Genomic DNA, 23,396 nt, shown 5'->3' with positions numbered 1-23,396 from the left:
AAGACTGGCATTTATCCTGAAGTGCCTTAATAAAACTGTACTTTAAAATTATATGGGCCTTGACTATATTATATATTTGATTCTAATTAGTAATCCTTTATGGAATCTCTGTTGGTTCTTTTCTAAATATGTTTACCCACCCTTGAATACAATTCTCCACTATTAACATTAATTTACTCAGAGCATTCATAGCATTCTGTAAACATGTATTTTATAATATCTGTTCCCAAATTTACCCATTGTTAATTATGGGTAACTAATAATAAATTTAATGCTATTTGAGGATGCTTTTCTTATATCAGTGCCACTCTCAGGAATTACTAAGTGACATTTTAAATTGATTATTTTAAACTCTTTCTAACTACATAGTTATGATTTCTTTCATTCTTATCCTGTTGAGAGATGGGAACATGTTTGTGCTTTTCATAACTTGTTTAAAGCAGTTATAAAATTCATTTTTAGGATCCAAGGTGGCTATTAGTTACACTGGCAAGATTATTTTGAATGCAAGATTTTGAAAAGAATTAATTGAAAACAATAGAAAACGCAGAGTACTCAAACAAAAACGTTATATATTGAAAGAGTAGATACTTAACTTATAAATAACAGTCTAAAGGTTGATGCTGACTTACTATTTTGGGATAATTGTCTTGCCAGTGGATAATTCTAACAACGCAGAATACCTATTCAAGGCTGTCATCAAAAACATTCACAAATGTTTCATTCCATTTTTAGTGACTCTCTGTTTAAAGAGTTTCTGAAAGAAAATTTATATTTTTATTATCCTTAGCAATACTGAGTGTGTCATAACAGAATATTTTACAGACTTTCTATGAGATTATTTTTAATGGCACAAAAGATTTACATTTCCCTTATGTTTATCATTATGCCAATTTTACATGGCTGTCATGCCACTGACTCTGCTGTTTAGCTAAATAATTTCTTTTTTTGGAGACAGAGTCTCACTGTCCCCAAGGCTGGAGTGCAGTGGCATGATCTCTGCTCACTGCAACCTCTGCCTCCCGGGTTCAAGCGATTCTCCTGCCTCAGCCTCCCGAGTAGCTGGGATTACAGGTGTGTGCCACCACTCCCGGCCAATTTTTGTATTTTTAGTAGAGACGGCGTTTTGCCATGTTAGCCAGGCTGGTCTTGAACTCCTGACCTCAGGTGATCCACCTGCCTCCACCTCCCAAAGTGCTGGGATTACAGGTGTGAGCCACAGCGCCTGGCTAGCTAAATAATTTCTATTTATTGTGCCAAAACATGGCACAATCATGACTCCTCGAATGGTATATTTGAGAGGATATTTTTTTCGTTGGCTAACCATGGATTACTCTGTCCACATAGTGAAAACATGTACCAATTTTTACCTATTATCATGGTAGTATCATCTGCCAAAATTTCAAGGCATTCATTTTATTCTCTGAACAACTCTTCACAATAGTGTGGACATGAATTTTCATATTTGTTACTTGACTAGAAGTATAAATGGTTTACTATAAATATCCAAAAACCTTAAGATTTACTCATAGGAAATGAATGTTGTGATGAATCCTGGGTTCTAGAGTCAGACTCACTCAGGTTTAAATTCTTGCTCCAACACTTACTGTTTTTGTAACCTTGAGCAATTTTATTTAATCTCTCTGTGTCTCAATTTTCTCATCTGTAAATTAGGGATGATAATACTACCTACCTCACAGGATTTTTATGAGGATTAAATAAATGTAAGGTTCTTAGAACACTGTCTGTCCCAGAATAGGGAGCAATGAATACAAGATTGTATTATTATTCTGTTACCTTGGAGTGTAACTATTGCATTTAAGCAAATAAAAAATTTGCTTTGACCAGATACTGAAGGAAATATTTCATACATTTCTTAATAAGTAATAGCTAGTATTTATCGAGTGCCTACTGTGTGCTAACTATTGTGCTTACTCTGTGTATAATAGTGTTAATCCTCAAAAGTTGGGTGTTATTCCCATGTTATAGATAAGGAAACTGAGGCTCGGAGAATTAAAGTTACTTTATCACTGTCACAAAGCTAGTAACAGAGGCAGGATTTATATTCAAACCCTGTGTGTTCATTTGAACTGTATCAGGCTTGGGGTTAGTCACTGAGCATTATTTCCATTTTTATTTATATGATATATGACATCTGATACATTGGCCAGTAATAGGCAAATTAACCCAGTCATATTTTCATAGTGATTCTTAAACTGTGGTTTGCACACTTGCCTAAGACGTTGTTAAAATGCCGATCTGAAGACCCCAATCTCAGAAATTCTAATTTAAGCATGGGACCCAAGAGTATGCATTCTTACCAGATGCCCTAGGGCAGTGATTGTCAAAAGTGTGGTCCCAACAAAAAGCATCAACATCACCTGGGAACTTGTTGGAAATGCAACCTCTCTCAGGGTCCCATCTCAGGTCTACTAAATCAGATACCCTAGGAGCAGGGGCAGGGGCTAGCAGTTGTGTTTAAGCAAACTCTGCAGGTGTCTTTATCATCCTGGTTTGAGAACCACTGCCAACACCTACATGATTTTGGTACAAATAGTGTTTGAAACACACTGAAGATTACTGCTCCATTATTAAGACATTTTTCAAAAAGCATGTTTTAAATCAGTGTAGTGCAGGATCACATAATATTAAATATAAAGATAATTTAAAGGGTCATTGGATCATTCATTATGGCCAGATTTTTAGCTTCTCCAAAGTGGCTAATATCAGGGACCACGATAAAATCTGTAATTCTCTAAGTTTCATAATTTTATGTTGAGGCAGGAAGGGTTCATTAAATACTAATAAGTACATCATTTATTAAAAACATACATAAAATAAGTATCATCAAAAAGGTCTACAATTGTTGGTAAAAAGAATTTAAATTGAAGTAGTAAATGCTATTTTATAACATATGGAGCATTTTTCTGCCAATTCATTCTGGTTTGTGTGATCTAATAAAGCAAAAACAAAAACAGTTCTCCAACTATTCCGTAGACCACATAAAACCAGATTTCATGATGATGATGTATTCACTATCCTTTAGATTAAGATCTTTGTTATTTAGATAAATTGTTTTAGTATGGTTTTAACACACAAGGCTTTTGATGTCTTATGTTCTCTAATGATGGTATGCTTGTATTTTCTAGTGGGAAGTTCATAGATAAAGCAGAGTTTTGTTCCAGTTTGTTTTCAAATATCATACATTTCAGAGGAGTTTTTCTTACTGTAATGATATATTAAAATAAACCACTGAATAACTTTTATTATTATTTGAATATGGAATTGGACTTGAGCATTAATTTGCTAACTGGTTATTTTCACAATTGTTTTCTTGAGTATTAATTTTTCACTTCTTTGAGACTGTCAAACCATAGTTATTACCAGATTGATGCACTATTGTACCTGAAAGAATCACTTGATTGATTAAAGTATATCTAGCATTTTATTCTCCATTTATTTTCAGTTCATTAGACTATTATTCTTTGACAGTTTCTGCTTTGTATTTATTGCCCTTCTTTATTTGCTTTATTACTAATTCCCATTTTCTAGTTACTCTTAAATGCTGCTTTCACAGGGTTAATTTGGCTGTTAATAGTGATTAAAATTTGTATTACTTAATTGATAATTTTAAATCTATGAACTGGGTTTCCCTATGAGATTGAAAGTGAAAGTCTAAGAATAATGCCTGCTGGCTCTCAAGATAGTTGCCCTACTTAAAAATCTAGAATTTTAAATTAATTCTACATCTACAATTATTATTATTACTTTTTTTTTTTTTTTTTTTGAGACAGAGTTTCGCTCTTGTTACCCAGGCTGGAGTGCAATGGCATGATCCTGGCTCACCGCAACCTCCGCCTCCCTGGTTCAAGCAATGCTCCTGCCTCAGCCTCCCGAGTAGCTGGGATTACAGGCATGCACCACCATGCCCAGCTTATTTTGTATTTTTAGTAGAGATGGGGTTTCTCCATTTTGGTCAGACTGGTCTTGAACTCCCAACCTCAGGTGATCCGCCTGCCTCAACCTCCCAAAGTGCTGGAATTATAGGCGTGAGCCACCACGCCCGGCTACATCTACAATTATTAAAGGAAGTAAAGTTATTTGGATTTTTCCACTCACCCTTTTTTCAAAAACAAAAAATCCCAAAACCCATTTGCTTTATTTTTCTACTTTATAGTAGGCCTAACAGAAACATACTGAAGCAATCTGGGAGACAACCTGTGGTAGATCCTATGCTAAATGTTAATGTTACCTCTGTTGATTTAAAAACAGTGTCTAGGGGCCGGGTGCGGTGGCTCACGCCTGTAATCCCAGCACTTTGGGAAGCTGAGGCTGGCGGATCACAAGGTCAAGAGATTGAGACCATACTGGCTAACACAGTGAAAACCCGCCTCTACTAAAAATACAAAAAATTTAGCCGGGCGTCGTGGTGGGCGCCTGTAGTCCCAGCTACTCGGGAGGCTAAGGCAAGAGAAAGGCGTAAACTGGTAAGGTGGAGCTTGCAGTGAGCCGAGATCACGCCACTGCATTCCAGCCTGGGCGACAGAGTGAGACTCCGTCTCAAAAACAAACAAACAAACAAACAAAAAACCCAAAAAAACCTAAACACGTGTTTATATATAAGAGTTGAAATAACAATTTTAACAAAGAGTAGAATAAGGAATTTTACAAATTCTCTCTAGAGAAACCAACTCTAAAGTTTTAGAGTTGAATTGTGCTCTATTTCAATTCCCTTACCTCTCTAGTTTTCAGTTTATGTTAGTTAAGTTTTAATAACTTTGCAGGGCCCAGCAAATTAATAATCTACACGAAGTATTTTATTAGAGGGAAACTAATCTTACTGCTAAGCAGTGTGTTGTACTACATAGTGAATGTTTGTATTTTGGAATTTAAAAATTATTTAAGGTAATGGTGCTATGAATGGTTTAAAAATGTCTGGTGACTTACTTATTTTAAGTGATCACCAATAAGTCAAAAAAAGGAATTTTTAAATGTTTCTTAAAGTGGCTTTTGAACATTTTTCAACAGTGGATTTAAATAATGCATAAAATAAATTGCCATGTTCAAAGTTAAAACAAACAAACAAACAAAAAAAAACCTTAGGTGTGGCCTGGTATGGTGAGTTATACCAGGAGGCCGAGGTGGGCTGGGCGTGGTAGCTCACGCCTGTAATCCCAGCACTTGGGGAGGCCGAGACAGGCGGATCACAAGGTCAGTTGAGATCAAGACCATCCTGGCTAACAGTGAAACCCCGCCTCTACTAAAAATACAAAAAAATTAGCCAGGCGTGGTAGTGGGCGCCTGTAGTCCCAGCTACTCGGGAGGCGGAGGCAGGAGAATGGCGTGAACTGGAGAGGCGGAGCTTGCAGTGAGCCGAGATCGCGCCACTGCATTCCAACCCCGGCGACAGAGTGAGTCAGCGTCTCAAAAAAATAAAATAAAATAAAAAGAGGCCGAGGTGAGAGGATTACTTGAGACCAGTAATTGGAGACCAGCCTGAGCAACATAGCAAGACCTCATCTCTACAATTGTGTTTTAATTGTAGTATGTATATACATGAAATGTGTAAAAGTCTGTAAAAGCCTGGAAGAACGTGCATCAAAAAGTCAATAGAATCTCTTGGATATTCTTCCGAGCTTTCTACAAGCTGTGACCCTTTTGCAAAAGGACCAGGTCAGTGGAAAGGCACATTGTGCATTGCAGTTTCAGGAGTTCAGACCAGAGTAATTTGGGGAAGCTTTCTTTGGTTTATTCTATTCAGAGGATTCTTGGGTGACTAAACACATTCTAGGGTCACCAATGAAGTCTGGATTCATTTTGGACAACCACAGAGGACTCTGCAGATCTTTCTTAGATTGTTCTCTGAAATAGAATTGATTGCCTCTGAAGAACTCATTCATCCATTTACTTATCTACCACAGGCTAGTAAAATTGTAGTTACAAAGGCTGTAGAGTTTCTGTCCCTAAGAAAGACATGCCCTAGTGGGAAGACGAATGTCTTATTTATGATTGAGACATACTGGAGATATTATGGCAGGACAGGGGAAGAATCACTTCAATGAACAGTTTCCTGGGCATTCCCCTAATTCCCTCTCTCCTTATGCAGGATTATCCTGAATGCTTTGAAGAAATTGCATTCTTGGGGGTACCCAGAATGACCTATCCACAAAGTGGCCAGTCTTTCCACCTTTAAGGAGCATGCCAAGCCTTACACTGCACCATGATGGCTCCATGGGACAACACTGCCACCCACTGGTAATGAAGAGTCTCTGTGGACCTTCACCTGGGTCCCGAGTCAATCTGGAACTCTTTGGCCATGCAAGAACAAGTTAAAGGTCATCGATACAGCCAGCTGGCATTGAAACAAAAAAATCATGTGACTCTTTTCAAATATATCAGGTGATGCAAAGCATACATATAGAAAAATGGTAAGAGCACAGGCTTTGGGGCCTTACCTCTAGAGTTTGATTCTGGCACTGCCACTTACCTGCTAGCTATGTGACCTTAGGCGAGTTGCCTAACATCTCTATGTCCATTCTTCACTTGCCAAATGGATAAGAATAGTGCCTCCCCATTAGGGCTGTTCTGAGAGCTAAATGAATTAATTCATATGATGTGCTTAAAGCAGTGCCTGGCCCAGAGCAAACATTCAAAGTGTGTTAATTAGTGGGGTGATTCCTCAAAGACCAAGAGGCAGAAATACCATTCGATCCAGCAATCCCATTACTAGGTATATACCCCAAGGAATATAAATCATTCTATTATAAAGATACTTGCATGTGTATCACAATAGCAGCACTATTCACTATTAGCAAAAACTTGGAATCAACCTAAATGCCCGTCAATGATAAACTGGATAGAGAAAATGTGATACATATGCACCATGGAATACTATGCAGCCATAAAAAAGAACAAGGTCATGTCCTTTGCAGGGACATGGATGGAGTTGGAAGCCATTATCCTCAGCAAATTAATGCAGGAACAGAAAACCAAACACCACCTGTTCTCACTGATAAGTGGGAGCTGAATGATGGGAACACATGGACACATGGAGGGGAACACCACACACTGGAGCCAGTCAGAGGCAGTGGTGTGGGGAGAGGGGGAGCATCAGGAAGAAGAGGTAATGGATGCTGGGCTTAAAATTTAGGTGATGGGATGATCTGTGCAGCAAACAACCATGGCACACATTTACCTATGTAACAAACCTGCACATCCTACACATGTAACCCTGGACTTAAAATAAAAGTTAAAGAAAAAAAAAAAAAAAACAAAGTCTGTCTGTTGTTATTATTATTCCAATTACTACTGTGACATAGATAGGCACTTGTGCCTTCTTGCCCTTAAATGAGACCCTTTGCCTTGTGCAGCAGGCTGTAGGAATTTTGTGAGCAGAAACATTTTTACCAGGTCTCACGTCTTCTCCAGTCCCTCAGGGTGTACTGCCTGAGATGATAAGAGTATTTTAGAAAGTGTCAGTCGTATGAGAAGAAGAAAGTTTCTTTCTAACATTTTAAAGGGAAAAATAGCTACAGGCTTTCCACATGTACCAGCTGAGGGAACAAACATGCAAAGTGACCTTCATACCCTGGGAGTGGAAGAGATTTCATTCTGTGGGGAGGAAGTCTTGCAGCAATATTATCTCAAGGGTAAATATCTGGCTGCAATCAGATCTTTCTTCCGTAACCAAATTTGTGATGCAACACGTTGTGTTTCTTTGAATGTTAGCATCTCTGTGCTCTTGCGAGGGTAGGTTTTCTGAGCTGTGAATGGCATTTCATGTTGAGCGTCTCTCCTGCATGAAGAGGACCTGGGGAATGGAATTTTCTGTTTTAAGGAGTATGTCTGTAAAGATGCCTCTCAGAATGCACTTTTATAGAATGCATCTTTATTTTAATAATATTAATTCTTAAAAATATCTCAATATTTATGTACAGGACCTTTAGGATGGGGGCAATATACACATTTATTGATCAATTTAAAATACATGTTCTGCTCAGATGAGCTTTCTCACCCACTGGGGTTTTGTGGAAACTTTTCTGATGTTAAAATATTATGTCAGGAAGTACTTTGGTAATTAGGCAGTGATATGGTCTGGCTGTGTGGCCCCACCCAAATCTCATCTTGAATTGTAATCTGAATTGTAATCTCCACATGCTGGTGGAGACCTCATTGGGGGTGTTTAGATCATGGGGGTGGTTCCCCCATGCTGCTGTTCTCATGATAGTGAGTTCTCACGAGATCTGATGGTTTTATAAGGGGATTTTCCCCCTTTGCTTGGCACTTCTCCTTCCTGCTGCCATGTGAAGAAGGATGCATTTGCTGTTTCTTCTGCCATGATTGTAAGTTTCCTGAGGCCTCCCCAACCCTGCAGAACTGTGAGTCAATTAAACCTCTTTCGTTTATAATTACCCAGTCTTGGACACTTTTGGTAGCAGCATGAGAACGGACTAATACAGGCAGGTAGGAATCTTTAATTTTATGAAGGATTATGCTAGCCTTGCTGGCTTTTGGAAATTGAAAAGTAAGTTAAGTGTTGTTATGAAACCATCCTTCCTCCAATCTTCCTTACCTTCTTCTGAATCAAATACATGACTCCACCTACCTCTCTTTCCAGGAATGGCAGGTGTTGGAGTCAGGCATTTGCCATTTTAACTGCCAACTCTGGAAAAGGAGGAATTGGTTTGTTTAGTCTGGAGCAGAGCAGAATGTTCATGTTCAGTTGAATATGATAGCTGTTTTCAATTTTGAAAAAGCTGGAAGAGAGTTTAGACTTGTTTTCTTTTCTTTTTTTTCTTTTGAGACAGAGTCTCACTCTGTTGCCCAGGCTGGAGTGCACTGGCACGACCTTGGCTCACTACAAGCTCTGCTTCCTAGGTCCAAGCAATTCTTCTGCCTCAGCCTCCCAAGTAGCTGGGATTACAGGCACCTGCCACCATGCCCAGCTAATTTTTGTATTTTTAGTAGAGATGGGGTTTCACCATATTGGCTAGGCTGGTCTCGAACTCCTGACCTCAAGGGATCCACCTTCCTCAGCCTCCCAAAGTGCTAGGATTACAGGTCTGAGCCACTGCACCTGGCCTAGACTTGTTTTCTGTAAATCCACAGGGAAGAACTAGTTCTGGTGGGTAGAAGTTGGAATTAATAAGACTTTTGAATGACTAGAGCTATTCAGATACAGAAGCAATTACCTCGCAAGCTAGTGCACTCCTTATCACTATCTGTGTTTAAGCAGGTTCTGACCAAGCCCATGTTGGCAGTGTTCTTGAGGAGACACCTGTATTGAGTAGAAGGTTGATCTCTAAGTTTCCTTTCATGATTGATGTTCTGCACGTCTAGCTAGCATCTGTGGAGAACCAAACGGTGAATCACCCATCATTCATGAACAATGACTGTTGGGCTGGGGGAGATTTGGAGAAGGGGGTCTTCCTTGGATCTTTTAAAAGGTACCCTCCTTGTGGCCCTCTACTGTGCCCACTTATAAAACTGCCCCTAGTGCCTTGGTCTCCTGAAAATAGTTTAAGAAAACAAATGTAATTTGGGTGGCTGGCTCAAATGTCAGAGATTGAACAAGTCTATTGCCCTGTAGTCCCTGACACCCTGTAGTGGCTGCATTCTGTCAGTTGCTCTGCCAGGAGTGCCTTCCTTTTCTGGACTCTGTTTTTTCTTCATCAATGATGCATTTTTTTTTCTTTTTTGTTTTTTGTTTTTTTTTCCTGGAGACAGTCTCACTCCCGTCACCCAGGCTGGAGTTCAGGGGTGCAATCATAGTTCACTGCAGCCTCAACTTCCTGGGCTCAGATGACTCTCCTACCTCAGTCTCCCAAGTAGCTGGGACTACAGGCATGCACCACCATGACTGGTTACTTTTTTGTGTTTTTAGTAGACATGGGGTTTCACCATATTGGCCAGGCTGGTCTCAAACTCCTGGGCTCAAGTGATTCCCCTACCTCAGCCTCCTAAAGTGCTGGGATTACAAGCATGAGCCACCGCTTCTCACCTCAATGACGCATTTCCACATTCCTTCTTTAAATTGTCTTAAAAATTTTACTGACCCTTTAAAGTGTGTGAGTATGCTTTCTGTACAGTCATAGATTGGCAGTAGTTCTCGAATAACTGGATTACAAAAATTATGAAAACACAGATAAGAAGAAAATATAAACTCAAAAGTGATCATTAAAATGTTGGTGTATTGCATACACTTGACTTATGCTGCAGGATGGGTTTGCATCCTACCCTACCTCCTTTACAGAGCCCGTGCATCATGCAATGGAGGAGTGGGGAGAAGTGTGAGCAGTAGGTGAGCTCAGAAGCCTGAAGGGTCTGGTTGTTTCATAGTGCATAGTTGTGTACGTCTGCTCTTTCCATCCCCCCACCAACCCCCGCCAGCAGAATCTGAACTGTCTCTTGCTCGCTATCCTGCACTCCAAATGAGCATGGCTGAAAATGGGTGGTGACCAAACCCAAAGGCCACAAAAAAGACAAAGCAGGTTCCTGAGGAGAAGGCAAAGTGGTTAAAAGGTCCTCACAGCTGCAAGGCCAGGAGACAAAGAAGAGGAGGAAGTTCTGGAAGGTGCTTCTGCCTGAGTGGGTACAGCCCTCAGGGATTAGGACAGTGGCAGCTAGTGTCTGCTGGGGTGGCAGGGCTGGTGGACCAGGCTAGCAGTGCAAATCTTAAATCTCCCACAGTGTGATATTCCTATGGGCTGGGATACAATGACAGAACCTGAAGAAATGACTGAAAGTCTCAGAGATGCTGTGTGAGTTTGACTAACACTGAGGCCATTTTGTGGCTCACTTACTAAGTAAATCGCCCTTCTATCCTCTCCTCCCCTTCCCCACTTGGATGTTCCCTTCCATGAGAAGGGACTGGGTCAAGGATGATATTAACAGCATGTAACAACTGCCTTGTCAGAGGCCCGGAACAGGATGGAAACACACCTAATATCCGGGCAGGATAGATGACTTTGTACTTGCTGGTCTTGTGTGTGTGTTCCTGGGGAATGATTACAGCAGTGAGAATGGAGAAATCACATTGATTTGAGGGCACAGAAAGATTTTAACATTGTAACCACCAGCAACTGTTCTGAGCAGAGTGCTGGAGTTACATGCATTTTTTATTTACAAAACTTTAATCACACTGTATATATTCACAAGTCACTTGCCAGGGATAGTTCTGAGAAATGTGTCAGTAGGTGATTTTTGTCATTATGAGAACATCATAGAGTGTACCTATACAAACCTAGATGGTATAGCCCACTGCAAACCCAGACTACATGGTATAGCCTATTACTCCTAGGCTGCCATCCTGTACAGCATTTTACTGTACTGAATACTGTAGGCAATTGTACCACAGTAAGTATTTGTGTATCTAAACATAGAAAAGGTAGAGCAAAAATATGGTATAGACGATAAAATGTGGTACACTGGTGTAGGGCACATAGCATAAATAGAGCTTGCAGGACGGGATGTTGCTCTGGGTGAGTCAGTGAGTGAGTGGTGATTGAATGTGAAGGCCTAGGACATTACTGTGCACTACTGTAGACTTTATAAACACTGCACACTTAGCTTACACTACATTTATAAACAAATATTTTCTTTCTTCTACAATAAATTAATCTTAGCTTACTATAACATTTTTACGGTATTAATTCTTAAAATTTGTTTCAACTTTTTGGCTCTATTGTAATAACACTTAAAACACAAACACATTGTACAGTTGAACAAAAATATTTTCTTTCTTTATATCCTTATCCTTTAAGCTTTTTTCTATTTTTAAAATGATTTATTTATTTTCATTTTCTAAATATTTTCGTTAAAAACTAAGACACAAACACACACACATTAGCCTAGGCCTACACAAGATCAGTCTCTTCAATAACTCATTTTCCACCTTCACATCTTGTTCCACTGGAAGCTCTTCAGGGACAGTAACATGCACGAAACTGTCATCTCCTATGAGAACAATGCCCTCTTCTGGAATACCTCCTGAGTGACCTTCCTGAGGCTGTTTTACAGTTAGCTTAAAAAAAAAAACAAAAAAGTAAAGGGAGTACAAATAATGATAAAACTGTAGTATAGTAAATACATAAACCAGTAGCATAGATCACTATCAAGTATTGCATACGGTACATAACTGTATCTGTTTTTTTTTTTTTTTTTTGAGATGGAGTCTCACTGTCGCCCAGGCTGGAGTGTGGTGGCGCGATCTCTGCTCACTGCAAACTCCGCCTCCGGTTCACACCATCTCCTGCCTCAGACTCCTGAGTACCTGGGACTACAGGCGCCCGCCACCATGCCAGGCTAATTTTTTGTATTTTTAGTAGAGACGGGTTTTCACTATGTGAGCCCGGATGGTCTTGATCTCCTGACCTTGTGATCCACCCGCCTGGGCCTCCCAAAGTGCTGGGGATTACAGGCGTGAGCCACTGCGCCCGGCCTTTTTTTTTTTTTTTTTTAAGACAGAGTCGCTCTGTCACCCAGGCTGGAGTGCAGTGGCACCATCTGGGCTGACTGCAAACTCCACCTCCCGGGTTCAAGAGATTCTCCTGGCTTAGCCTCCGGAGTAGCTGGGATTATAGGCGGCCGCCACCATGCCGAACTAATTTTTGTATTTTTAGAAGACATGGGGTTTCGCTGTGTTGGCCACGCTGGTCTGAACTCCTGACCTCAGGTGATCCGCTTGGCTAGACCTCCCAAAGTGCTGGATTACAGGTGTGAGCCACCGCGCCTGGCCCTGTGTGTGCTTTTTTAAACAACTGGCAACGCAGTAGGTTTGTTTATATCAGCATCACCACAAACACCTGGATAATGTGTTGTGCCATGACATTATGATGGCTACGATATCAATAGGTGATAGAAAATGTTCAGTTCCATCATAACCTTATGGAACCACCATCATATTTGTAGTACATTATTGTCTGAAATGTCACTATGAGGTACATGACTGTATAGTCTTGGTTTTTGCTCTTTTTCACTTAATTTTTTTTTTTTTTTTTTTTTTTTTTTTTGAGTCAGAGTCTTGCTCTGTCACCCAGGCTGGAATGCAGTGGTGTGATCTTGGCTTACTGCAGTCTCTACCTCCTGGGTCAAGCGATTCTCCTGCCTTAGCCTCCTGAGTAGCTGGGATGACAGGCGTGCATTACCACACCTAGCTGGTTTTTGTACTTTTAGTAGAGACAGGGTTATGCCATGTTGAGCAGGCTGGTTTCAAACTCTTGGCCTCAAGTGATCCACCTGCCTCAGCCTTCCAAAGGGCTGGGATTACAGGCATGAGCCATCGCTGCTGGCCACTTAATATCAGATTATAAACATTTATCTATGTCATAAGATAAAATTTGAAAATGTTACCTATAAAATGTGACATAAAATCCCATGGACTGGACTCAGCATTACTAATATAATTATTTTCTCATTACTGGGCATTTCAATAGCTTACTTTTTGTGATTATAAATTTTGTTGCTATTCTGAATAATATCAAAACATTTTTACATGTATATCTTTTTGTGCATTTGTGATTATTTCCTTTAGACACATTCCTAGAAGGGAACTTGGAAGTCAATGGATTTGACTCTTTGTGAAACTGCCCTCCAGAAAAGTTGGACCAATACGCCCTTCCAGGCAGTGCTTGAGAGCACACACTTCACCCCATTATCAGTGATAGTGTGCTTTATAATTTAAAAAAAAATTAATGCTGATGTGAAAGGAGAATAGTGTATCATTTTCAATGCTCACTTTTTCTTTTTTTAAAATTGAAGATGGAGTCTCGTTCTGTTGCTCAGGCTAGAGTGCAGTGGCGCAATCTCAGCTCACTGCAGCCTCTGCCTCCCGGTTTCAAACTATTTTCTCACCTCAGCCTCCCGAGTATCTGGGACTACAGGTGTGCTCCACCACCCTCGAAATGGCCATTTTTTTCTTTTACTCCTGAGAAAGAAGTATTTTTATGTCCATTTTATGAATTATCTATTGGCATCCTTTCTATCTTATTATTTCAAAGTATTTGTCTCTACCCAATTGATTTGAAAGTGCTTTACATAAAGACACTAACCCTTCATCTGTTATAATGCTACAGTTACCTTTCCCTGTTTACCAATTAAGTTCTCAGTTTGGTTTTGTTGGTTTTAAAAAAGTATCTTTTAGCATTTATATAGTCAAAATCTATGGATACTGCATTTTTAAATTGATTTCATTGCTTTTATGATTAGAAATAACTTTATGAAACCCTGTGCTTACTTTATATTGAATTGTACTTGATATAAATTTGTAAACTTTCTTTTTGTATTCTACAATCAATTTTTTTCAAAATAGTCAATTAGTAGTTAATTCTCCCTTTCCTTGCTTAATTGTAATGGCGACCTTATATATACTCAATCATTACTGAAACTTTAGAGGACGCTCCTCCTATAGCCTGTTCACTGAAACTGTGGCTTGGGGAGCAGGGACCCCAGATATATCCTCTCTGCAGTGGTGTGCATGAATTTGGGGGTATAGACAAAGACCATTCCAAGCACACTCCATAAGCCTCGTGGTCAGTCCCCCATCAAAGTTCTTAGCTTCCAGAATTGTTGGTGGCACATCTGAAGGAATTAAAATACTCAGAATAACCCTAAAGTTAGTGAAGACTGCCACACAATTACTTCTACAGAACAACAATATCTCCGAGTCTCTATAAAATCACCTGCTGGTACTGCATTGCTCATGTGATCTTTTCAGGACCGTTTCAATGCCTGAGTAACAGTCTTAATGATAGCCAGCACTTAACATAGAGCTCACTGTATCTCACTGTATGCCCAGCACTGTGTAAGCACTTCCTAGAAATCAACTTGTTTAATTCTCACTGTATGAGGTAGAGGTAGGTACTACAATTATTCCCATTTTATGGATGAGGAAACTGAGGTACAGAGTAGATACAAAGTGACTTATCCAAACTTGCACAGGTGGCAAGCGGTAAAACCCAGGTAAGGCTGTAGCCTGTCAGGCCTTGGATCCCACCCTCTGACCCCTGGGCACTGTGGTCTGGAAGCACTCTTTCACTCAGAGGCAAAGCCCTCATATATTCCAGTGAACTTGTGACCTTTTTTTGGTGCTGGATGGACATTCCACATTTTCACATTCCATTCTCACTGACTCACGGCAGCTTGTACCCTTCTCTCCACCCTGTTGCACAAGCTGTGTGGTGTGGTGTTTTGCCTGACACATCATTGTGCTAGAGTTTATACTCACTGTAGCAAAAATAAGCTTTAAATATTAACCCAAAATTGGAAGCACACCTGTGAAGAATTGGCTGGCTGTACAACAGGGAGGGAATTAAGGCTAGTGGTAATAGCACAAATATCCTAAAGTGAGGTTGAATGAGTTCTTTTAAAACATTAAGATAAATGTCAAATGGCCAAGGGACAAATAGTTTTCATACTGAAACATAGAAAAAATAAAAATTTTAAAATTCATTTTCTAAGATTAGCATAAACTGGTAAAGACACACACACACATACCTACAGACCAATTAGGTTTGTGAACACAAAATTGTAAGTTTTAAATTAAATTCTACTGGATCAATTTCAGTTGGGTATTGACATAAAATAATGCATCATGGTCAAATACAGTTTATTCTAGAATATAAAGATACTTTGGTTGGAGGATATCTATAAATAAAATATGTCATACCAATAGAACAAAGGAAAAATAAGTGATGATATGAGCAAACACCAGAAAGGCATTTGATTAAATTTGACCCCTATAAGATAAAGACAAAAAGTGCTTATCTATTTCAAACCAATTGCAGACATTATACCTAATAGTGAAACAATAGAGAAGGGAAGAAATAAGACAAATTCTAACAAATGCAGTAAGATATGAAGCAGAAAGAAATGAAATGTAATAATCATAAAGGAAGAGCAAAACAATAATAATTTATTAATAGCTAACTTTTACAGATGAATTCTCTTCCAGGCACTGTCCTAACGGTTTCATTGGAATTAGGCCATTTATTTGTTCCAACAACTTTATGAAGTAGGCAGTATTTAACCCCTCCACTCCATTTAAAGATGAGAAAATTGAAGCACAGAAAGGTTCAACAACTTTCCCAGAACTGCACAGCTATTAAATGACAGGATTTGAAAGCAGTCCATCTGGCCTGAAGCCAGGGTTCCCAACCACTGTGTAGCACTGACCATCAGGGTTTGAATAATTTAATTATCTATCAGGCAGCACATGAGAATTATCCAGAGAACAAGTAGAATTTATAAGATTCAATTAAGTTGGTCAGGTTTAAAAATAAATATAAAACTAGATAGTCCTATATTAAATAATATAAAGGGAAAAATAATTCATTACATGAAAATATAAAACACCCAGGAATAAGCCTCACCAAAATATTGTAATTTAAATGAGAAAAACTATATTGTGGTCCTGGCGTTCTATCTTCTGAGTCTAAGATGCCTTCTGGATAAAAACTCTATTGTGGGATATAACAGAAAAGTTGAATTTGTGGAAATGCATACCATAGTCCTAGACAGGAGGACTAAAGAGTATATACAATTTTAATTATTACCAGATTAATATATGTTTAATCTCATTTCAGTCGAAGTTCCAATAATTGTTTGGGAGGAGGTGTCAGGAAAACTTTAACTTTCATTTGTAAAAATAAATAGATAATTATGTTTTAAAGAAAACAAAACAATATATTTAAGTATTTGCTTATTAGTACACTGAATCTCTCTGGAAGGATGCATAAGACATTGCTTACATTATTTTGCTTCCAGGGAAGGGAATTGGACCACTGAAAGTAGGAGCAGGGGTGGATTACTCATCAGACATTTTTAATACCTTAAAAGTGTGTGAATATATTACCATTCTAAAAGTAAAGACAAACAAAACAGCAAACAAAAAGTAGGTAAGAATACCCAATAATATTGAAAAAAAAAAAAACAATATTGAGGGAGATTTCCTCTATCGAACAGTACAACATATAAAACTGTAATAATTAAAATAGTGAGATTCTGCTTCAAAATTAGACAGATTACTAGAGCAGCATAGAGCCCAGAAACTTGCCTGAGACTAGCATGGAAGTAAACAGATAGGCTGGCTTACGAGCAAGGGAAGAGTTTTATCCAGAAGGCATCATAGACTCAAAAGATCACCAGGACCCAGAGGGCAGGAAAAGCAGAAGCACTGCAAAACCTATGAGTGTCCCTGAAGGATTAATTTCCTTCTGATGTGGTTTACCTGCTCAGGCAATTCTGTCCCTCCCAACTTCCAAATGAAAAAGGGGTGTGTATTAGACTGTTCTCATACTACTAATAAAGACATATCTGAGACCGGGTAACTTATAAAGGAAATAAGGTTAATGGACTCATCCACATGGCTGGGGAGGCCTCACAATCATGGTGAAAGGCAAAGGAGAAGCAGAGGCACATCTTACATGGTGGCAGGCAAGAGAGCTTGTGCAGCCCATTTGTAAGACCATCAGATCTTGTGAGACTTATTCACTACCACAAGAACAGTATGAGGGAAACCACCCACCATGATTCAGTTATCTCCACCTGGCCCTGCTCTTGACACATGGGGATTATTACAATTCAAAGTGAGATTTGGGTGGGGACACAACCAAACCATACCAGGGTGGTCTGCCATGAATTCACTACAGAGGAAGTGAAGGCTTGGAGTGTGGGATGTTCTCTTGACCTGGGGAGACCAGTCATCCCTGTGACCTTAGGTGAGTCATTTATAATAATCATTAGCACTTACTAAGTGATTCTGTGGGCCCAGTGCGGTGCCAGGTACTTTGTATGCATTACTTCATTAAATCTTTATAACAGTCCTCTGAGGATGGTTGTAACCATCTTTATGACGATCCTATAACCCACATGAACAGTTTCAAACAATCATTTGTAGTAAAATCATCTTAACTTACAAGGTAAGGAAGGCAAGGGATAAAGATGTCACCAGCCAGAGCACACAGTAAGTGGCAGCACTGGGATCTGAGTGTCCACTCAGCTCCAGTGGCCACAGGGTTTACTCCACTGTACCACTGCTAATCCCTTTATGTTTCAGTCTTCACATAAAAAGAGTGAAGGAGCTGGGTTATATACTCACTAAGATTCCTTCTAATTCTAAAGGGATTGCTATTCTAAAATGAAACACTTCCAGGATCCATCCTTAAATTGGTTCCTGCTGTGACTACGTGAAACCAGCAAACCTATCTCAACTCCACTATATATTCAGCGGTCCCTGCTGGGCCAGCCCAGTTGTGGCCAGAATTCTAGAACACCATTTTAAAAATAATATTAAGTGATCAGAAGGATAAAAGTGTCAATTTGGGTGAATTGTAGGTGCACCTCTTACAGTTTTTAAAAATAGCAGACGGTGTGCTGATTTACTGTGGTGAATTAAAGATCAAAGGAGTGGTCTCAAGGGTAAAGCTGATGGGCCCACAATCAAAGAGCCAGATGCCAAAGCTGAAAGAATGGATTTTTTTTTTTTTTTTTTAAATCAACTGTTGTTCTTGTGTGACCATGTTTACAGGGTTGGAGATCTCTGAACTCTCTTGGAGAAATGTCTACTTGTTGCTGCATAAAACAAATGGGCTGAGTAGGTAAACAACAAACAGCCCACCTTCAGAAACTTCTGTGATAAAAGCCAAGGCGTGGCCTTAGCAATCTCTAGTTCCCATCACATCAGTTCCTCAGGTTATATTCCAGTGTAATCTCACCCTTTTAACCTCCTTCTCCTCCTCCTGGGATGCTGGGGCCATTCTTTGCTCCAAGGGCAGACTGCCATGGAGACTGAATCCTCTCTGGAAGAGGTGGGGCTGTCACACTGAGCTGAGGCCTCTTAGCAGAGCTCATTCCAAAGGGAAGCCCAGCCCAGTGGAGCCACAGCAGTGGCTGTTGTCCCTGCCAGCCCACCTTGGGCAAATCACGGAGGGAGTCGGGCACTCTGCTGAGGACTCTAGCCACCATCACCTTTTCCTTCTCATGCTGGGTGTCAGAAAGGGGTTGATGGGTGGACTGTCAGAATCCAGAAAGTATATCTTGGTATGAAGGGGAGTGTGGGAGGGCTTGGGGTTCAGAAGCCTGAGTTAACATGATAGCCTTGTCCTTTGTCCTGTGTGTCCTTGGGCAAGTTGTGTAACCTCAGATGGACTAAAAGTGGAGTCTGTCTCAAAAGCTGTGGCATGGATTAAGTGAGATAATAGGAAGAAAGAGTATTTAGCACACTGCCTGGTACATGGGAGCTGCTTAATAACCCAGAGTGATAATTCTTCTTCTAGTTAGGAGTTCTGGCTAGTATTCTTGGCCAGATCTCCTGTTTCTCTTTGGAGGCTATTCCCCAACCCCAGCGTGGAGGGTGAATTGTCATGGATACATCTTGGTGGCTGAGAAGCTGGGAATAGGCCAGGGCTAAGAGATGCTGAAGAACATAGCTCTTTGCTAGTTAAAGGAGTATAACACTTTCTATGCTGTATTCATTTATGTATTGTTTGAATTTTTTGAAAAAGGTAGTATGAATTTCATAATTAGGAAATAAGTATAAGGAACTAGATATGAATTTTTAAAATATATATATATATATATGTTCAGAGAAGAGAGTCTTGCTTGCTATGTCATCCAGGCTGTACTTGAACTCCTGTGTTCAAGGCATCTTCCTGCCTCAGCCTCCTGAGTAGTTGGGACTACAGGCACATGCCACTGTGCCTTGCTAGAAAAATATTTTAAACTCTGTTAGAACCACTTAGCATCTAGTACTGTAACATCTCTACCCCCAAATGATCATTATAAGGGATTTAAACAATACTATGTTAACCTGAGACAAACAACATCACCTATGCAGTGTTCTGGCTGGGAATGCATAATCGAAATTGAATCACAAGGAAGCCTCAGATGAACTCAAAATGAGCACATTAGTATTTAACATAAGAGAGACACTGTAATTTTTTAAAAATGTCGATGTCATAAAAGACAAAAAAAGCCTGCAGAAACTTTCCAGATTGAAGGAGACTAAGGAGACATGATAACTAAATATAGACTGAATTCTGTACCAGAGAGAGAATGCTATAAACAGCATTGCAGGTATACCCCGTTTTATTGCACCCTACTTTATCGCATTTTGCAGATACTGTACAGACTGAAGTTGTGTGGCAAACTTGCATTGAACAAGTCTATTGGCACAATTTCTCCAACAGCACATGCTCACTTTGTGCCTCTGTGTCATGTTTTGGTAATTCCCGCAATATTTCAAGTGTTTTCATTATTATCACATCTATTGTGGTGACCTGTCATCAGTCATCTTTGATGTTACTATTGCAATTGTTTTGGGTCCCATGGATCGCACCCACAGAAGATGGTGAACTTAAGTGGATAAATGTGTTTTCTGACTGGTCCACTGATCAACCAGTCCCCCATCTCTCTCCCTCTCCTCAGGCCTCCGTATTCCTTGAGACACAACAATATTGAAATTAGGTCAATTAATAACCGTACAATGGCCTTTGAGTATTAAGTGAAAGGAAAAGTCACAGGCCTCTCACTTTAAATTGAAAGCTAGAAATGATTAAGCTCAGTGAGAAAGGCATGTTGAAAGCTTAAAAAGGCCAGGAACGAGGCCTCTTGTGTCAGTTAGTCAAGTTGTGAATGCAAAGAAATGTTCTTGAAGGAAATTAAAAGTGCTACTCCAGCGAACACATGAATTATAAGAAAGAGAAACAGCTTTATTGCAGATATGGAGAAAGTTTTAGTGGCCTGGATAAAAGACCAATCTAGTCACCACATTTCCTTAAGCCAAAGCCTAATCCAGAGGAAACCCCTAACTTTCTTCAAGTCTGTGAAGTCTGAGAGAGATGAGGGAGAGACAAAATAAAAGTTTGAAGCTAGCAAAGGTTGTTTCAAGAAGTTTAAGGAGAGAAGCCATCTGTATAATGTAAAAATGTGAGGTGAAGCAGCAAGTGCTGTTGGAGAAACTGCAGCAAGTTATCCAGCAGATCTAGCTAAGGTCATTGATGAAGGTGGCCACACTAAACAACGGATTTTCAATGTAGATAAAACAGCCGTCTATTGGGAGAGTATTCCATCTAGGACTTTCATAGCTGGAGAAGGGATGTCACTGCCAACTTCAATGCTTCAAAGGACTCTTGTTAGGGGCTAATGCAGCTGGTGACTTGGAGTTGAAGCCAGTGCTCATTTACCATTCCAAAACCTGAAGGCTCTTAACAATTATATTAAATCTACTCTTCATCTGCTCTAAAAATGGAATAACAAAGCCTGGATGATAGCAAATCTATTTACAACATGGTTTACTGATTATTTTAAGCCTAGTATTGAGACCTACTGGTCAGAAATAAAAATTCCTCTCAAAAAAATACTGACAATACATTGTCAATGAGAGTAATATTTTGAAATGAATCATTTTTTCTAAGCAAGAACTCTGATAGAGATGTACAAGGAGATTAATGTTGTTTTCATGCCTGTAACACAGCATCCATTCTGCAGCCCATGAATCAAGGAGTAATTTTGACTTTCAAGTCTTGCTATGTATGATACAAATTTTGCAAGGCTAGATAGCCTTCATAGATAGTGATTCCTCTGATGGATCTGGGCAAAGTAAATTGAAAACCTTTGCTTTATTAGTTTCTGGCAGAGAAAATTAAAAAAAAAAAACTAAGAAAAACTCTGGAAAGAATTCACTCTTCAAGATACCATTAAAAACATTTATGATTCATTGAAGGAGGTAAAAATATCAACACTAACGGGGGTTTGGAAGAAGGTAATTTCAACTCCCCGAACAGGAGTTTGGAAGAAGTCTTAGAGGAGTTCAGAACTTCAGTAGAGGAAGTAACTGCAGATGTAGTGAAAATAGCAAGAGAACTAGAGTTAGAAGTGAAGCCTGAAGATGTGATTAAATTGCTGCAATCTCATCATAAACCTTGAATGGATGAAGAGTTGCTTCTTATGGATGAGTAAAGAAAGTGATTTCTTGAGATCGTATCTACTCCTAGTGAACATGCTGTGAATATTGTTGAAATAACAACAAAGGATTTAGAATATTACATAAATTTAGTTGATAAAGCAGTGGTAGGTTTGGAGAGAACTGACTCCAGTTTTGAAAGAATATCTACTGTGGGTAAAATGCTATCAAAACGTATCACATGTTACAGATAACATCTTTCATGAAAGAAGGGGTCAATTATGCAGCAAACTTTATTTTTGTCTTATTTGAAGAACTTGCCACAGTTACCCCAATTTTCAGCGGTCACCACTGAGATCAGTCAGCAGCCATCAACATCGAGGCAAGACCCTCTACCAGCAAAAAGATGGCTGAAGGCTCAGATGATCATTAGTTTTTCTTTAGCAATAAAGTATTTTTAAAATAAGGTATGCACATTTTTAGACAAAATGCTATTGCATACTTAATAGACTATAGTACAATGTAAACCTAACTTTTACATGCATTGAGAAACCAAAAGTTTGTATAACTTGCTTTTTGCAATAGTCACTTTATTGCAATGGTCTGGAAACAAACCCACCGTATCCCCAAGGTATACCTGTATTAGGTCAATAGACAAAATTAGAATGCAGATGCTAGATTAACAAAAAGCACACACACATGTTGAGGGAGAGAGACACACACACACAGAAAGAGAGAGGGAGGGAGGGAAGGAGCGAGGGAGACAGAGACAGAAAGAGCAAATGATAAAGCAAATGGGGCAAAATGTTAACATTAGATGAATCCGAGTAAAAGGCATACAAGTGTTTTTTTATATGATTCTTAATTTTACAACATTTCTATAAATTTGAAATTATTTTTGAAAAATTTAGGCCAGGCGCAGTGACTCACACCTGTAATCCCAGCACTTTGGGAGGCCAAGATGGGCAGATCACCTGAGGTCAGGAGTTCGAGACCAGCTTGGCCAACATGGCGAAACCCCGTCTCTACTAAAAATACAAAAATTAGCTGGGCATGGTGGCAGGCACCTGTAATCCCAGCTACTCAGGAGGCTGGGGCAGGAGAATCACTTAAACCCCGGAGGTGGAGGTTACAGTGAGCCTAGATGGCGCCACTGCACTCCAGCCTGAGGGATAGAGCAAGACTCTACCTCCAAAAAAAAAAAAAAAGAAAGAAAAAGAAAAAAGAAAAAAAGAAAAATTTAAAATAATTGAATACTATTGAATATTACATGCATATATCTTAAGCTCTGAGAGCACATTTAGAAATGGAAATACTTTCCATGTATACTGGAATGACTTCCCTTCTCTTCCTCCCTCAATATAGCTGACAAAATAAGAAAAGCCTCATTAATGAGCAAGTGCCATTCTTAGGTTTCACAAAGAGAAAACAAAGAGCCCTTATTAAGCACACAAACCTACATATTGATTGAAGGTAAATATTAGGGTAAAACCATCAT

General features: G+C 39.4%; 1 protein-coding gene across 1 annotated transcript in view; it reads right to left on the bottom strand.

Moving 5' to 3' along the window:
* The window catches only part of ANKRD55 (ankyrin repeat domain 55), a 129,696-nt gene that overhangs the window by 98,687 nt on the left and 7,613 nt on the right, over window positions 1-23,396 (bottom strand). The window lies entirely within an intron of this gene.

Source organism: Piliocolobus tephrosceles, chromosome 4, assembly GCF_002776525.5.
Source record: "Piliocolobus tephrosceles isolate RC106 chromosome 4, ASM277652v3, whole genome shotgun sequence".
Lineage (NCBI taxonomy): Eukaryota > Metazoa > Chordata > Mammalia > Primates > Cercopithecidae > Piliocolobus > Piliocolobus tephrosceles.
The sequence above is the reverse complement of the archived record's forward strand: the minus strand, read 5'-3'. Positions and strand labels throughout refer to the sequence as shown.